The following is a 16,361-nucleotide window of genomic DNA, read 5'->3' as shown; positions in this document are numbered from 1 at the left end:
ATCCCATGCCCAGAGAACTTCAACTAGAGTTTGCGGAAATGTTCAGTGGACACCCCAGGTAGGGTAAGGATCAGCATTTACACACCACTCAGAGAATTTTTATTTTCAGGGATGGATTTTTAGCCCAATTCAAGTTGAAGAAAAGTGGTTTCGTGAAAATCGCTGAAAATTTTTTTTCAGAAACTCCTGGGTGCCTGGAGGTTGCGGCGCACCACGCGACAGCTGTATTCCGAAACTGAGTCACTCAGATCACACGAGTACCCAAGCATGCTTGAAACTCATACAAATGTAAGTGCTTCTCTCCTTGTCTTGATTGTTTCCCCCTCATTAGTTTTGGTTTGGATAATATGTCAAAATCCCATCCCCAGAGAACTTCAACCAGAGTTCACGGAAATGCTCAGTGGACACCCCAGGTAGGGTAAGGATCAGCATTTACACACCACTCAGAGAATTTTTATTTTCAGGGATGGATTTTTAGCCCAATTCAAGTTGAAGAAAAGTGGTTTCGTGAAAATTGCAGAAAATTTTTTTTCAGAAACTCCGGGGTGCCTGGAGGTCGCGGAGCACCACGCGACAGTTGTATTCCAAAACTGAGTCACTCAGATCACACGAGTACCAAAGCATGCTTGAAACTCATACAAATGCAACTGCTTCATCCATTGTCTTGATTGTTTCCCACTCATTCCTTTTGGTTTGGGTAATATGTCAAAATCCCATCCCCAGAGAACTTCAACTGGAGATAGCGGAAATGCTCAGTGGACACCCCAGGTAGGGTAAGGATCAGCATTTACACACCACTCAGAGAATTTTTATTTTCAGGGATGGATTTTTAGCCCAATTCAAGTTGAAGAAAAGTGGTTTCGTTAAAATCGCAGAAAATTTTTTTTCAGAAACTCCGGGGTGCCTGGAGGTCGCGTAGCACCACGCGACAGTTGTATTCCGAAACTGAGTCACTCAGATCACAAGAGTACCCAAGCATGCTTGAAACTCATTCAAATGCAAGTGCTTCTATCCGTTGTCTTGATTGTTTCCCACTCATTCCTTTTGGTTTGGGTAATATGTCAAAATCCCATCCCCAGAGAACGTCAACTAGAGTTCACGGAAATGCTCAGTGGACACCCCAGGTAGGGTAAGAATCAGCATTTACACACCACTCAGAGAATTTTTATTTTCAGGGATGGATTTTTAGCCCAATTCAAGTTGAAGAAAAGTGGTTTCGTGAAAATCGCAGAAAATTTTTTTTCAGAAACTCCGGGGTGCCTGGAGGTCGCGGAGCACCACGCGACAGTTGTATTCCGAAACTGAGTCACTCATATCACACGAGTACCCAAGTATGCTTGAAACTCATACAAATGCAAGTGCTTCTCTCCGTTGTCTTGATTGTTTCCCACTCATTCCTTTTGGTTTGGGTAATATGTCAAAATCCCATCCCCAGGGAACTTCAACTAGAGTTCACGGAAATGCTCAGTGGACACCCCAGGTAGGGTAAGGATCAGCATTTACACACCACTCAGAGAATTTTTATTTTCAGGGATGGATTTTTAGCCCAATTCAAGTTGAAGAAAAGTGGTTTCGTGAAAATCGCAGAAAATTTTTTTTCAGAAACTCCGGGGTGCCTGGAGGTCGCGGAGCACCACGCGACACTTGTATTCCAAAACTGAGTCACTCAGATCACACGAGTACCCAAGCATGCTTCAAACTCATACAAATGCAAGTGCTTCTCTCCGTTGTCTTGATTATTTCCCACTCATTCCTTTTGGTTTGGGTAATATGTCAAAATCCCATCCCCAGAGAACTTCAACTAGAGTTCACGGAAATGCTCAGTGGACACCCCAGGTAGGGTAAGGATAAGCATTTACACACCACTCAGAGAATTTTTATTTTCAGGGATGGATTTTTAGCCCAATTCAAGTTGTAGAAAAGTGGTTTCGTGAAAATCGCAGAAAATTTTTTTTCAGAAACTCCGGGGTGCCTGGAGGTCGCGGAGCACCACGCGACAGTTGTATTCCGAAACTGAGTCACTCAGATCACACGAGTACGCAAGCATGCTTGAAACTCATACAAATGTTAGTGCTTCTCTCCGTTGTCTTGATTGTTTCCCCCTCATTAGTTTTGGTTTGGGTAATATGTCAAAATCCCATCCCCAGAGAACTTCAACTAGGGTTCACGGAAATGCTCAGTGGACACCCCAGGTAGGGTAAGGATCAGCATTTACACACCACTCAGAGAATTTTTATTTTCAGGGATGGATTTTTAGCCCAATTCAAGTTGAAGAAAAGTGGTTTCGTGAAAATCGCAGAAAATTTTTTTTCAGAAACTCCGGGGTGCCTGGAGGTCGCGGAGCACCATGCGACAGTTGTATTCCAAAACTGAGTCACTCAGATCACACGAGTACCAAAGCATGCTTGAAACTCATACAAATGCAAGTGCTTCATCCATTGTCTTGATTGTTTCCCACTCATTCCTTTTGGTTTCGGTAATATGTCAAAATCCCATCCCCAGAGAACTTCAACTGGAGATAGCGGAAATGCTCAGTGGTCACCCCAGGTAGGGTAAGGATCAGCATTTACACACCACTCAGAGAATTTTTATTTTCAGGGATGGATTTTTAGCCCAATTCAAGTTGAAGAAAAGTGGTTTCGTGAAAATCGCTGAAAATTTTTTTTCAGAAACTCCGGGGTGCCTGGAGGTCGCGGAGCACCACGCGACAGTTGTATTCCGAAACTGAGTCACTCAGATCACAAGAGTACCCAAGCATGCTTGAAACTCATTCAAATGCAAGTGCTTCTATCCGTTGTCTTGATTGTTTCCCACTCATTCCTTTTGGTTTGGGTAATATGTCAAATTCCCATCCCCAGAGAACGTCAACTAGAGTTCACGGAAATGCTCAGTGGACACCCCAGGTAGGGTAAGGATCAGCATTTACACACCACTCAGAGAATTTTTATTTTCAGGGATGGATTTTTAGCCCAATTCAAGTTGAAGAAAAGTGGTTTCGTGAAAATCGCAGAAAATTTTTTTTCAGAAACTCCGGGGTGCCTGGAGGTCGCGGAGCACCACGCGACAGTTGTATTCCGAAACTGAGTCACTCATATCACACGAGTACCCAAGTATGCTTGAAACTCATACAAATGCAAGTGCTTCTCTCCGTTGTCTTGATTGTTTCCCACTCATTCCTTTTGGTTTGGGTAATATGTCAAAATCCCATCCCCAGAGAACTTCAACTAGAGTTCACGGAAATGCTCAGTGGACCCCAGGTAGGGTAAGGATCAGCATTTACACACCACTCAGAGAATTTTTATTTTCAGGGATGGATTTTTAGCCCAATTCAAGTTGAAGAAAAGTGGTTTCGTGAAAATCGCAGAAAATTTTTTTTCAGAAACTCCGGGGTGCCTGGAGGTCGCGGAGCACCACGCGACAGTTGTATTCCGAAACTGAGTCACTCAGATCACACGAGTACCCAAGCATGCTTGAAACTCATACAAATGTTAGTGCTTCTCTCCGTTGTCTTGATTGTTTCCCCCTCATTAGTTTTGGTTTGGGTAATATGTCAAAATCCCATCCCCAGAGAACTTCAACTAGGGTTCACGGAAATGCTCAGTGGACACCCCAGGTAGGGTAAGGATCAGCATTTACACACCACTCAGAGAATTTTTATTTTCAGGGATGGATTTTTAGCCCAATTCAAGTTGAAGAAAAGTGGTTTCGTGAAAATCGCAGAAAATTTTTTTTCAGAAACTCCGGGGTGCCTGGAGATCGCGGAGCACCATGCGACAGTTGTATTCCAAAACTGAGTCACTCAGATCACACGAGTACCAAAGCATGCTTGAAACTCATACAAATGCAAGTGCTTCATCCATTGTCTTGATTGTTTCCCACTCATTCCTTTTGGTTTGGGTAATATGTCAAAATCCCATCCCCAGAGAACTTCAACTGGAGATAGCGGAAATGCTCAGTGGTCACCCCAGGTAGGGTAAGGATCAGGATTTACATACCACTCAGAGAATTTTTATTTTCAGGGATGGATTTTTAGCCCAATTCAAGTTGAAGAAAAGTGGTTTCGTGAAAATCGCTGATAATTTTTTTTTTCGTGGTGCCTGGAGGTTGCGGAGCACCACGCGACAGTTGTATTCCGAAACTGAGTCACTCAGATCACAAGAGTACCGAAGCATGCTTGAAACTCATTCAAATGCAAGTGCTTCTATCCGTTGTCTTGATTGTTTCCCACTCATTCCTTTTGGTTTGGGTAATATGTCAAAATCCCATGCCCAGAGGACTTCAAGTAGAGTTCGCGGAAATGCTGAGTGGACACCCCAGGTAGGGTAAGTTTCAGCATTTACACACCACTCAGAGAATTTTTATTTTCAGGGATGGATTTTTAGCCCAATTCAAGTTGAAGAAAAGTGGTTTCGTGAAAATTGCAGAAAATTTTTTTTCAGAAACTCCGGGGTGCCTGGAGGTCGCGGAGCACCACGCGACAGTTGTATTCCAAAACTGAGTCACTCAGATCACACGAGTACCCAAGCATACTTCAAACTCATACAAATGCAAGTGCTTCTCACCGTTGTCTTGATTATTTCCCACTCATTCCTTTTGGTTTGGGTAATATGTCAAAATCCCATCTCTAGAGAACTTCAACTAGAGTTCGCGGAAATGCTCACTGGACACCCCAGGTAGGGTAAGGATCAGCATTTACACACCACTCAGAGAATTTTTATTTTCAGGGATGGATTTTTAGCCCAATTCAAGTTGATGAAAAGTGGTTTCGTGAAAATCGCAGAAAATTTTTTTTCAGAAACTCCGGGGTGCCTGGAGGTCGCGGAGCACCACGCGACACTTGTATTCCAAAACTGAGTCACTCAGATCACACGAGTACCCAAGCATGCTTGAAAGTCATTCAAATGCAAGTGCTTCTATCCGTTGTCTTGATTGTTTCCCACTCATTCGTTTTGGTTTGGGTAATATGTCAAAATCACATGCCCAGAGAACTTCAACTAGAGTTCGCGGAAATGCTCAGTGGACACCCCAGGTAGGGTAAGGATCAGCATTTACACACGACTCAGAGAATTTTTATTTTCAAGGATGGATTTTTAGCCCAATTCAAGTTGAAGAAAAGTGGTTTCGTGAAAATTGCAGAAAATTTTTTTTCAGAAACTCCGGGGTGCCTGGAGGTCGCGGAGCACCACGCGACAGTTGTATTCCGAAACTGAGTTATTCAGATCACACGAGTACCCAAGCATGCTTGAAACTCATACAAATGTAAGTGCTTCTCTCCGTTGTCTTGATTGTTTCCCCCTCATTAGTTTTGGTTTGGGTAATATGTCAAAATCCCATCCCCAGAGAACTTCAACTAGAGTTCACGGAAATGCTCAGTGGACACCCCAGGTATGGTAAGGATCAGCATTTACACACCACTCAGAGAATTTTTATTTTCAGGGATGGATTTTTAGCCCAATTCAAGTTGAAGAAAAGTGGTTTCGTTAAAATCGCAGAAAATTTTTTTTCAGAAACTCCGGGGTGCCTGGAGGTCACGGAGCACCACGCGACACTTGTATTCCAAAACTGAGTGATTCAGATCACACGAGTACCCAAGCATGCTTGAAACTCATTCAAATGCAAGTGCTTCTATCCGTTGTCTTGATTGTTTCCCACTCATTCCTTTTGGTTTGGGTAATATGTCAAAATCCCATCCCCAGAGAACATCAACTGGAGATAGCGGAAATGCTCAGTGGACACCCCAGGTAGGGTAAGGATCAGCATTTACACACCACTCAGAGAATTTTTATTTTCAGGGATGGATTTTTAGCCCAATTCAAGTTGAAGAAAAGTGGTTTCGTGAAAATTGCAGAAAATTTTTTTTCAGAAACTCCGGGGTGCCTGGAGGTCACGGAGCACCACGCGACAGTTGTATTCCAAAACTGAGTCACTCAGATCACACGAGTACCCAAGCATGCTTGAAACTCATTCAAATGCAAGTGCTTCTATCCGTTGTCTTGATTGTTTCCCACTCATTCCTTTTGGTTTGGGTAATATGTCAAAATCCCATCCCCAGAGAACATCAACTGGAGATAGCGGAAATGCTCAGTGGACACTCCAGGTAGGGTAAGGATCAGCATTTATACACCACTCAGAGAATTTTTATTTTCAGGGATGGATTTTTAGCCCAATTCAAGTTGAAGAAAAGTGGTTTCGTGAAAATCGCAGAAATTTTTTTTTCAGAAACTCCGGGGTGCCTGGAGGTCGCGGAGCACCACGCGACAGTTGTATTCCGAAACTCAGTCACTCAGATCACACGAGTACCCAAGCATGCTTGAAACTCATTCAAATGCAAGTGCTTCTATCCGTTGTCTTGATTCTTTCCCACTCATTCCTTTTGGTTTGGGTAATATGTCAAAATCACATGCCCAGAGAACTTCAACTGGCACTTGTATTCCAAAACTGAGTCACTCAGATCACACGAGTACCCAAGCATGCTTGAAAGTCATTCAAATGCAAGTGCTTCTAGCAGTTGTCTTGATTGTTTCCCACTCATTCCTTTTGGTGTGGGAAATATGTCAAAATCCCATCCCCAGAGAACATCAACTAGAGTTCGCGGAAATGCTCAGTGGACACCCCAGGTAGGGTAAGGATCAGCATTTACACACCACTCAGAGAATTTTTATTTTCAGGGATGGATTTTTAGCCCAATTCAAGTTGAAGAAAAGTGGTTTCGTGAAAATCGCAGAAAATTTTTTTTCAGAAACTCCGGGGTGCCTGGAGATCACACGAGCACCACGCGACAGTTGTATTCCGAAACTGAGTCACTCAGATCACACGAGTACCCAAGCATGCTTGAAACTCATACAAATGTAAGTGCTTCTCTCTGTTGTCTTGATTGTTTCCCCCTCATTAGTTTTGGTTTGGGTAATATGTCAAAATCCCATCCCCAGAGAACTTCAACTAGAGTTCACGGAAATGGTCAGTGGATACCCCAGGTAGGGTAAGGATCAGCATTTACACACCACTCAGAGAATTTTTATTTTCAGGGATGGATTTTTAGCCCAATTCAAGTTGAAGAAAAGTGGTTTCATGAAAATCGCAGAAAATTTTTTTTCAGAAACTCCGGGGTGCCTGGAGGTCGCGGAGCACCACGCGACACTTGTATTCCAAAACTGAGTCACTCAGATCACACGAGTACCCAAGCATGCTTGAAACTCATTCAAATGCAAGTGCTTCTATCCGTTGTCTTGATTGTTTCCCACTCATTCCTTTTGGTTTGGGTAATATGTCAAAATCCCATCCCCAGAGAACTTCAACTAGAGTTCGCGGAAATGCTCAGTGGACACTCCAGGTAGGGTAAGGATCAGCATTTACACACCACTCAGAGAATTTTTATTTTCAGGGATGGATTTTTAGCCCAATTCAAGTTGAAGAAAAGTGGTTTCGTGAAAATCGCAGAAAATTTTTTTTCAGAAACTCCGGGGTGCCTGGAGGTCGCGGAGCACCACGCGACAGTTGTATTCCGAAACTGAGTCACTCAGATCACACGAGTACCCAAGCATGCTTGAAACTCATACAAATGTAAGTGCTTCTCTCCGTTGTCTTGATTGTTTCCCCCTCATTAGTTTTGGTTTGGGTAATATGTCAAAATCCCATCCCCAGAGAACTTCAACTGGAGATAGCGGAAATGCTCAGTGGTCACCCCAGGTAGGGTAAGGATCAGCATTGACATACCACTCAGAGAATTTTTATTTTCAGGGATGGATTTTTAGCCCAATTCAAGTTGAAGAAAAGTGGTTTCGTGAAAATCGCAGAAAATTTTTTTTCAGAAACTCCGGGGTGCCTGGAGGTTGCGGAGCACCACGCGGCACTTGTATTCCAAAACTGAGTCACTCAGATCACACGAGTACCCAAGCATGCTTGAAAGTCATTCAAATGCAAGTGCTTCTATCCGTTGTCTTGATTGTTTCCCACTCATTCCTTTTGGTGTGGGAAATATGTCAAAATCCCATCCCCAGAGAACATCAACTGGAGATAGCGGAAATGCTAAGTGGACACCCCAGGTAGGGTAAGGATCAGCATTTACACACCACTCAGAGAATTTTTATTTTCAGGGATGGATGTTTAGCCCAATTCAAGTTGAAGAAAAGTGGTTTCGTGAAAATCGCTGAAAATTTTTTTTCAGAAAATACGGGGAGCCTGGAGGTCGCGGAGCACCACGCGACAGTTGTATTCCGAAACTGAGTCACTCATATCACACAAGGACCCAAGCATGCTTGAAACTCATACAAATGCAAGTGCTTCTCTCCGTTGTCTTGATTATTTCCCACTCATTCCTTTTGGTTTGGGTAATATGTCAAAATCCCATCCCCAGAGAACTTCAACTGGAGATAGCGGAAATGCTCAGTGGACACCCCAGGTAGGGTAAGGATCAGCATTTATACACCACTCAGAGAATTTTTATTTTCAGAGATGGATTTTTAGTCCAATTCAAGTTGAAGAAAAGTGGTTTCGTGAAAATTGCAGAAAATTTTTTTTCAGAAACTCCGGGGTGCCTGGAGGTCACGGAGCACCACGCGACAGTTGTATTCCAAAACTGAGTCACTCAGATCACACGAGTACCCAAGCATGCTTGAAACTCATTCAAATGCAAGTGCTTCTATCCGTTGTCTTGATTGTTTCCCACTCATTCCTTTTGGTTTGGGTAATATGTCAAAATCCCATGCCCAGAGAACTTCAACTAGAGTTCGCGGAAATGCTCAGTGGACACCCCAGGTAGGGTAAGGATCAGCATTTATACACCACTCAGAGAATTTTTATTTTCAGGGATGGATTTTTAGCCCAATTCAAGTTGAAGAAAAGTGGTTTCGTGAAAATCGCAGAAAATTTTTTTTCAGAAACTCCGGGGTGCCTGGAGGTCGCGGAGCACCACGCGACAGTTGTATTCCGAAACTGAGTCACTCAGATCACACGAGTACCCAAGCATGCTTGAAACTCATACAAATGTAAGTGCTTCTCTCCGTTGTCTTGATTGTTTCCCCCTCATTAGATTTGGTTTGGGTAATATGTCAAAATCCCATCCCCAGAGAACTTCAACTGGAGATAGCGGAAATGCTCAGTGGTCACCCCAGGTAGGGTAAGGATCAGCATTTACATACCACTCAGAGAATTTTTATTTTCAGGGATGGATTTTTAGCCCAATTCAAGTTGAAGAAAAGTGGTTTCGTGAAAATCGCTGAAAATTTTTTTTCAGAAACTCCGGGGTGCCTGGAGGTTGCGGAGCACCAAGCGACAGTTGTATTCCGAAACTGAGTAACTCAGATTAAAAGAGTACCCAAGCATGCTTGAAACTCATTCAAATGCAAGTGGTTCTATCCGTTGTCTTGATTGTTTCCCACTCATTCCTTTTGGTTTGGGTAATATGTCAAAATCCCATGCCCAGAGAACTTCAACTAGAGTTCGCGGAAATGCTCAGTGGACACCCCAGGTAGGGTAAGGATCAGCATTTACACACCACTCAGAGAATTTTTATTTTCAGGGATGGATTTTTAGCCCAATTCAAGTTGAAGAAAAGTGGTTTCGTGAAAATCGCTGAAAATTTTTTTTCGGAAACTCCGGGGTGCCTGGAGGTTGCGGCGCACCACGCGACAGTTGTATTCCGAAACTGAGTCACTCAGATCACAAGAGTACCCAAGAATGCTTGAAACTCATTCAAATGCAAGTGCTTCTATCCGTTGTCTTGATTGTTTCCCACTCATTCCTTTTGGTTTGGGTAATATCTCAAAATCCAATCTCTAGAGAACTTCAACTAGAGTTCGCGGAAATGCTCAGTGGACACCCCAGGTAGGGTAAGGATCAGCATTTACACACCACTCAGAGAATTTTTATTTTCAGGGATGGATTTTTAGCCCAATTCAAGTTGATGAAAAGTGGTTTCGTGAAAATCGCAGAAAATTTTTTTTCAGAAACTCCGGGGTGCCTGGAGGTTGCGGAGCACCACGCGACACTTGTTTTCCAAAACTGAGTCACTCAGATCACACGAGTACCCAAGCATGCTTGAAAGTCATTCAAATGCAAGTGCTTCTATCCGTTGTCTTGATTGTTTCCCACTCATTCCTTTTGGTTTGGGTAATATGTCAAAATCCCATGCCCATAGAACTTCAACTAGAGTTCGCGGAAATGCTCAGTGGACACCCCAGGTAGGGTAAGGATCAGCATTTACACACCACTCAGAGAATTTTTATTTTCAGGGATGGATTTTTAGCCCAATTCAAGTTGAAGAAAAGTGGTTTCGTGAAAATTGCAGAAAATTTTTTTTCAGAAACTCCGGGGTGCCTGGAGGTCGCGGAGCACCACGCGACAGTTGTATTCCGAAACTGAGTCATTCAGATCACACGAGTACCCAAGCATGCTTGAAACTCATACAAATGTAAGTGCTTCTCTCCGTTGTCTTGATTGTTTCCCCCTCATTAGTTTTGGTTTGGGTAATATGTCAAAATCCCATCCCCAGAGAACTTAAACTAGAGTTCACGGAAATGCTCAGTGGACACTCCAGGTAGGGTAAGGATCAGCATTTACACACCACTCAGAGAATTTTTATTTTCAGGGATGGATTTTTAGCCCAATTCAAGTTGAAGAAAAGTGGTTTCGTGAAAATCGCAGAAAATTTTTTTTCAGAAACTCCGGGGTGCCTGGAGGTCGCGGAGCACCACGCGACAGTTGTATTCCGAAACTGAGTCACTCAGATCACACGAGTACCCAAGCATGCTTGAAACTCATACAAATGTAAGTGCTTCTCTCCGTTGTCTTGATTGTTTCCCCCTCATTAGTTTTGGTTTGGGTAATATGTCAAACTCCCATCCTCAGAGAACTTCAACTGGAGATAGCGGAAATGCTCAGTGGTCACCCCAGGTAGGGTAAGGATCAGCATTTACATACCACTCAGAGAATTTTTATTTTCAGGGATGGATTTGTAGCCCAATTCAAGTTGAAGAAAAGTGGTTTCGTGAAAATCGCTGAAAATTTTTTTTCAGAAACTCCGGGGTGCCTGGAGGTTGCGGAGCACCACGCGACAGTTGTATTCCGAAACTGAGTAACTCAGATTAAAAGAGTACCCAAGCATGATTGAAACTCATTCAAATGCAAGTGCTTCTATCCGTTGTCTTGATTGTTTCCCACTCATTCCTTTTGGTTTGGGTAATATGTCAAAATCCCATGCCCAGAGAACTTCAACTAGAGTTCGCGGAAATGCTCAGTGGACACCCCAGGTAGGGTAAGGATCAGCATTTACACACCACTCAGAGAATTTTTATTTTCAGGGATGGATTTTTAGCCCAATTCAAGTTGAAGAAAAGTGGTTTCGTGAAAATCGCTGAAAATTTTTTTTCAGAAACTCCGGGGTGCCTGGAGGTTGCGGCGCACCACGCGACAGTTGTATTCCAGAACTGAGTCACTCAGATCACAAGAGTACCCAAGAATGCTTGAAACTCATTCAAACGCAAGTGCTTCTATCCGTTGTCTTGATTGTTTCCCACTCATTCCTTTTGGTTTGGGTAATATGTCAAAATCCCATCTCTAGAGAACTTCAACTAGAGTTCGCGGAAATGCTCACTGGACACCCCAGGTAGGGTAAGGATCAGCATTTACACACCACTCAGAGAATTTTTATTTTCAGGGATGGATTTTTAGCCCAATTCAAGTTGAAGAAAAGTGGTTTCGTGAAAATCGCAGAAAATTTTTTTTCAGAAACTCCGGGGTGCCTGGAGGTTGCGGAGCACCACGCGGCACTTGTATTCCAAAACTGAGTCACTCAGATCACACGAGTACCCAAGCATGCTTGAAAGTCATTCAAATGCAAGTGCTTCTATCCGTTGTCTTGATTGTTTCCCACTCATTCCTTTTGGTGTGGGAAATATGTCAAAATCCCATCCCCAGAGAACATCAACTGGAGATAGCGGAAATGCTCAGTGGACACCCCAGGTAGGGTAAGGATCAGCATTTACACACCACTCAGAGAATTTTTATTTTCAGGGATGGATTTTTAGCCCAATTCAAGTTGATGAAAAGTGGTTTCGTGAAAATCGCAGGAAATTTTTTTTCAGAAACTCCGGGGTGCCTGGAGGTCGCGGAGCACCACGCGACAGTTGTATTCCAAAACTGAGTCACTCAGATCACAAGAGTACCCAAGAATGCTTGAAACTCATTCAAATGCAAGTGCTTCTATCCGTTGTCTTGATTGTTTCCCACTCATTCCTTTTGGTTTGGGTAATATGTCAAAATCCCATCTCTAGAGAACTTCAACTAGAGTTCGCGGAAATGTTCAGTGGACACCCCAGGTAGGGTAAGGATCAGCATTTACACACCACTCAGAGAATTTTTATTTTCAGGGATGGATTTTTAGCCCAATTCAAGTTGAAGAAAAGTGGTTTCGTGAAAATCGCAGAAAATTTTTTTTCAGAAACTCCGGGGTGCCTGGAGGTCGCGGAGCACCACGCGACAGTTGTATTCCGAAACTGAGTCACTCAGATCACACGAGTACCCAAGCATGCTTGAAACTCATTCAAATGCAAGAGCTTCTATCCGTTGTCTTGATTGTTTCCCCCTCATTAGTTTTGGTTTGGGTAATATGTCAAAATCCCATCCCCAGAGAACTTCAACTGGAGATAGCGGAAATGCTCAGTGGTCACCCCAGGTAGGGTAAGGATCAGCATTTACATACCACTCAGAGAATTTTTATTTTCAGGGATGGATTTTTAGCCCAATTCAAGTTGAAGAAAAGTGGTTTCGTGAAAATCGCAGAAATTTTTTTTTCAGAAACTCCGGGGTGCCTGGAGGTTGCGGAGCACCACGCGGCACTTGTATTCCAAAACTGAGTCACTCAGATCACACGAGTACCCAAGCATGCTTGAAAGTCATTCAAATGCAAGTGCTTCTATCCGTTGTCTTGATTGTTTCCCACTCATTCCTTTTGGTGTGGGAAATATGTCAAAATCCCATCCCCAGAGAACATCAACTGGAGATAGCGGAAATGCTCAGTGGACACCCCAGGTAGGGTAAGGATCAGCATTTACACACCACTCAGAGAATTTTTATTTTCAGGGATGGATGTTTAGCCCCATTCAAGTTGAAGAAAAGTGGTTTCGTGAAAATCGCAGAAATTTTTTTTTCAGAAACTCCGGGGTGCCTGGAGGTTGCGGAGCACCACGCGGCACTTGTATTCCAAAACTGAGTCACTCAGATCACACGAGTACCCAAGCATGCTTGAAAGTCATTCAAATGCAAGTGCTTCTATCCGTTGTCTTGATTGTTTCCCACTCATTCCTTTTGGTTTGGGTAATATGTCAAAATCCCATCCCCAGAGAACTTCAACTAGAGTTCACGGAAATGCTCAGTAGACACCCCAGGTAGGGTAAGGATCAGCATTTACACACCACTCAGAGAATTTTTTATTTTCAGGGATGGATTTTTAGCCCAATTCAAGTTGAAGAAAAGTGGTTTCATGAAAATCGCAGAAATTTTTTTTTCAGAAACTCCGGGGTGCCTGGAGGTCGCGGAGCACCACGCGACACTTGTATTCCAAAACTGAGTCACTCAGATCACACGAGTACCCAAGCATGCTTGAAACTCATTCAAATTCAAGTGCTTCTATCCGTTGTCTTGATTGTTTCCCACTCATTCATTTTGGTTTGGGTAATATGTCAAAATCACATGCCCAGAGAACTTCAACTAGAGTTCACGGAAATGCTCAGTGGACACCCCAGGTAGGGTAAGGATCAGCATTTACACACCACTCAGAGAATTTTTATTTTCAGGGATGGATTTTTAGCCCAATTCAAGTTGAAGAAAAGTGGTTTCGTGAAAATCGCAGAAAATTTTTTTTCAGAAACTCCGGGGTGCCTGGAGATCACACGAGCACCACGCGACAGTTGTATTCCGAAACTGAGTCACTCAGATCACACGAGTACCCAAGCATGCTTGAAACTCATACAAATGTAAGTGCTTCTCTCTGTTGTCTTGATTGTTTCCCCCTCATTAGTTTTGGTTTGGGTAATATGTCAAAATCCCATCCCCAGAGAACTTCAACTAGAGTTCACGGAAATGGTCAGTGGATACCCCAGGTAGGGTAAGGATCAGCATTTACACACCACTCAGAGAATTTTTATTTTCAGGGATGGATTTTTAGCCCAATTCAAGTTGAAGAAAAGTGGTTTCGTGAAAATCGCAGAAAATTTTTTTTCAGAAACTCCGGGGTGCCTGGAGGTCGCGGAGCACCACGCGACAGTTGTATTCCAAAACTGAGTCACTCAGATCACACGAGTACCCAAGCATGCTTGAAAGTCATTCAAATGTAAGTGCTTCTCTCCGTTGTCTTGATTGTTTCCCCCTCATTAGTTTTGGTTTGGGTAATATGTCAAACTCCCATCCTCAGAGAACTTCAACTGGAGATAGCGGAAATGCTCAGTGGTCACCCCAGGTAGGGTAAGGATCAGCATTTACATACCACTCAGAGAATTTTTATTTTCAGGGATGGATTTTTAGCCCAATTCAAGTTGAAGAAAAGTGGTTTCGTGAAAATCGCTGAAAATTTTTTTTCAGAAACTCCGGGGTGCCTGGAGGTTGCGGAGCACCACGCGACAGTTGTATTCCGAAACTGCGTAACTCAGATTAAAAGAGTACCCAAGCATGCTTGAAACTCATTCAAATGCAAGTGCTTCTATCCGTTGTCTTGATTGTTTCCCACTCATTCCTTTTGGTTTGGGTAATATGTCAAAATCCCATGCCCAGAGAACTTCAACTAGAGTTCGCGGAAATGCTCAGTGGACACCCCAGGTAGGGTAAGGATCAGCATTTACACACCACTCAGAGAATTTTTATTTTCAGGGATGGATTTTTAGCCCAATTCAAGTTGAAGAAAAGTGGTTTCGTGAAAATCGCTGAAAATTTTTTTTCAGAAACTCCGGGGTGCCTGGAGGTTGCGGCGCACCACGCGACAGTTGTATTCCAAAACTGAGTCACTCAGATCACAAGAGTACCCAAGAATGCTTGAAACTCATTCAAATGCAAGTGTTTCTATCCGTTGTCTTGATTGTTTCCCACTCATTCCTTTTGGTTTGGGTAATATGTCAAAATCCCATCTCTAGAGAACTTCAACTAGAGTTCGCGGAAATGCTCACTGGACACCCCAGGTAGGGTAAGGATCAGCATTTACACACCACTCAGAGAATTTTTATTTTCAGGGATGGATTTTTAGCCCAATTCAAGTTGATGAAAAGTGGTTTCGTGAAAATCGCAGAAAATTTTTTTTCAGAAACTCCGGGGTGCCTGGAGGTCGCGGAGCACCACGCGACACTTGTATTCCAAAACTGAGTCACTCAGATCACACGAGTACCCAAGCATGCTTGAAAGTCATTCAAATGCAAGTGCTTCTCTCCGTTGTCTTGATTGTTTCCCCCTCATTAGTTTTGGTTTGGGTAATATGTCAAAATCCCATCCCCAGAGAACTTCAACTAGAGTTCACGGAAATGGTCAGTGGATACCCCAGGTAGGGTAAGGATCAGCATTTACACACCACTCAGAGAATTTTTATTTTCAGGGATGGATTTTTAGCCCAATTCAAGTTGAAGAAAAGTGGTTTCGTGAAAATCGCTGAAAATTTTTTTTCAGAAACTCCGGGGTGCCTGGAGGTTGCGGCGCACCACGCGACAGTTGTATTCCAAAACTGAGTCACTCAGATCACAAGAGTACCCAAGAATGCTTGAAACTCATTCAAATGCAAGTGCTTCTATCCGTTGTCTTGATTGTTTCCCACTCATTCCTTTTGGTTTGGGTAATATGTCAAAATCCCATCTCTAGAGAACTTCAACTAGAGTTCGCGGAAATGCTCACTGGACACCCCAGGTAGGGTAAGGATCAGCATTTACACACCACTCAGAGAATTTTTATTTTCAGGGATGGATGTTTAGCCCAATTCAAGTTGATGAAAAGTGGTTTCGTGAAAATCGCAGAAAATTTTTTTTCAGAAACTCCGGGGTGCCTGGAGGTCGCGGAGCACCACGCGACACTTGTATTCCGAAACTGAGTCACTCAGATCACATGAGTACCCAAGCATGCTTGAAACTCATACAAATGTAAGTGCTTCTCTCCGTTGTCTTGATTGTTTCCCCCTCATTAGTTTTGGTTTGGGTAATATGTCAAAATCCCATCCCCAGAGAACTTCAACTGGAGATAGCGGAAATGCTCAGTGGTCACCCCAGGTAGGGTAAGGATCAGCATTTACATACCACTCAGAGAATTTTTATTTTTAAGGATGGATTTTTAGCCCAATTCAAGTTGAAGAAAAGTGGTTTCGTGAAAATCGCAAAAAAATTTTTTTCAGAAACTCC

Source organism: Atractosteus spatula, chromosome 13 (assembly GCF_055471065.1).
Source record: "Atractosteus spatula isolate fAtrSpa1 chromosome 13, fAtrSpa1.hap1, whole genome shotgun sequence".
NCBI classification, from domain to species: domain Eukaryota; kingdom Metazoa; phylum Chordata; class Actinopteri; order Semionotiformes; family Lepisosteidae; genus Atractosteus; species Atractosteus spatula.
The sequence above is the reverse complement of the archived record's forward strand: the minus strand, read 5'-3'. Positions refer to the sequence as shown.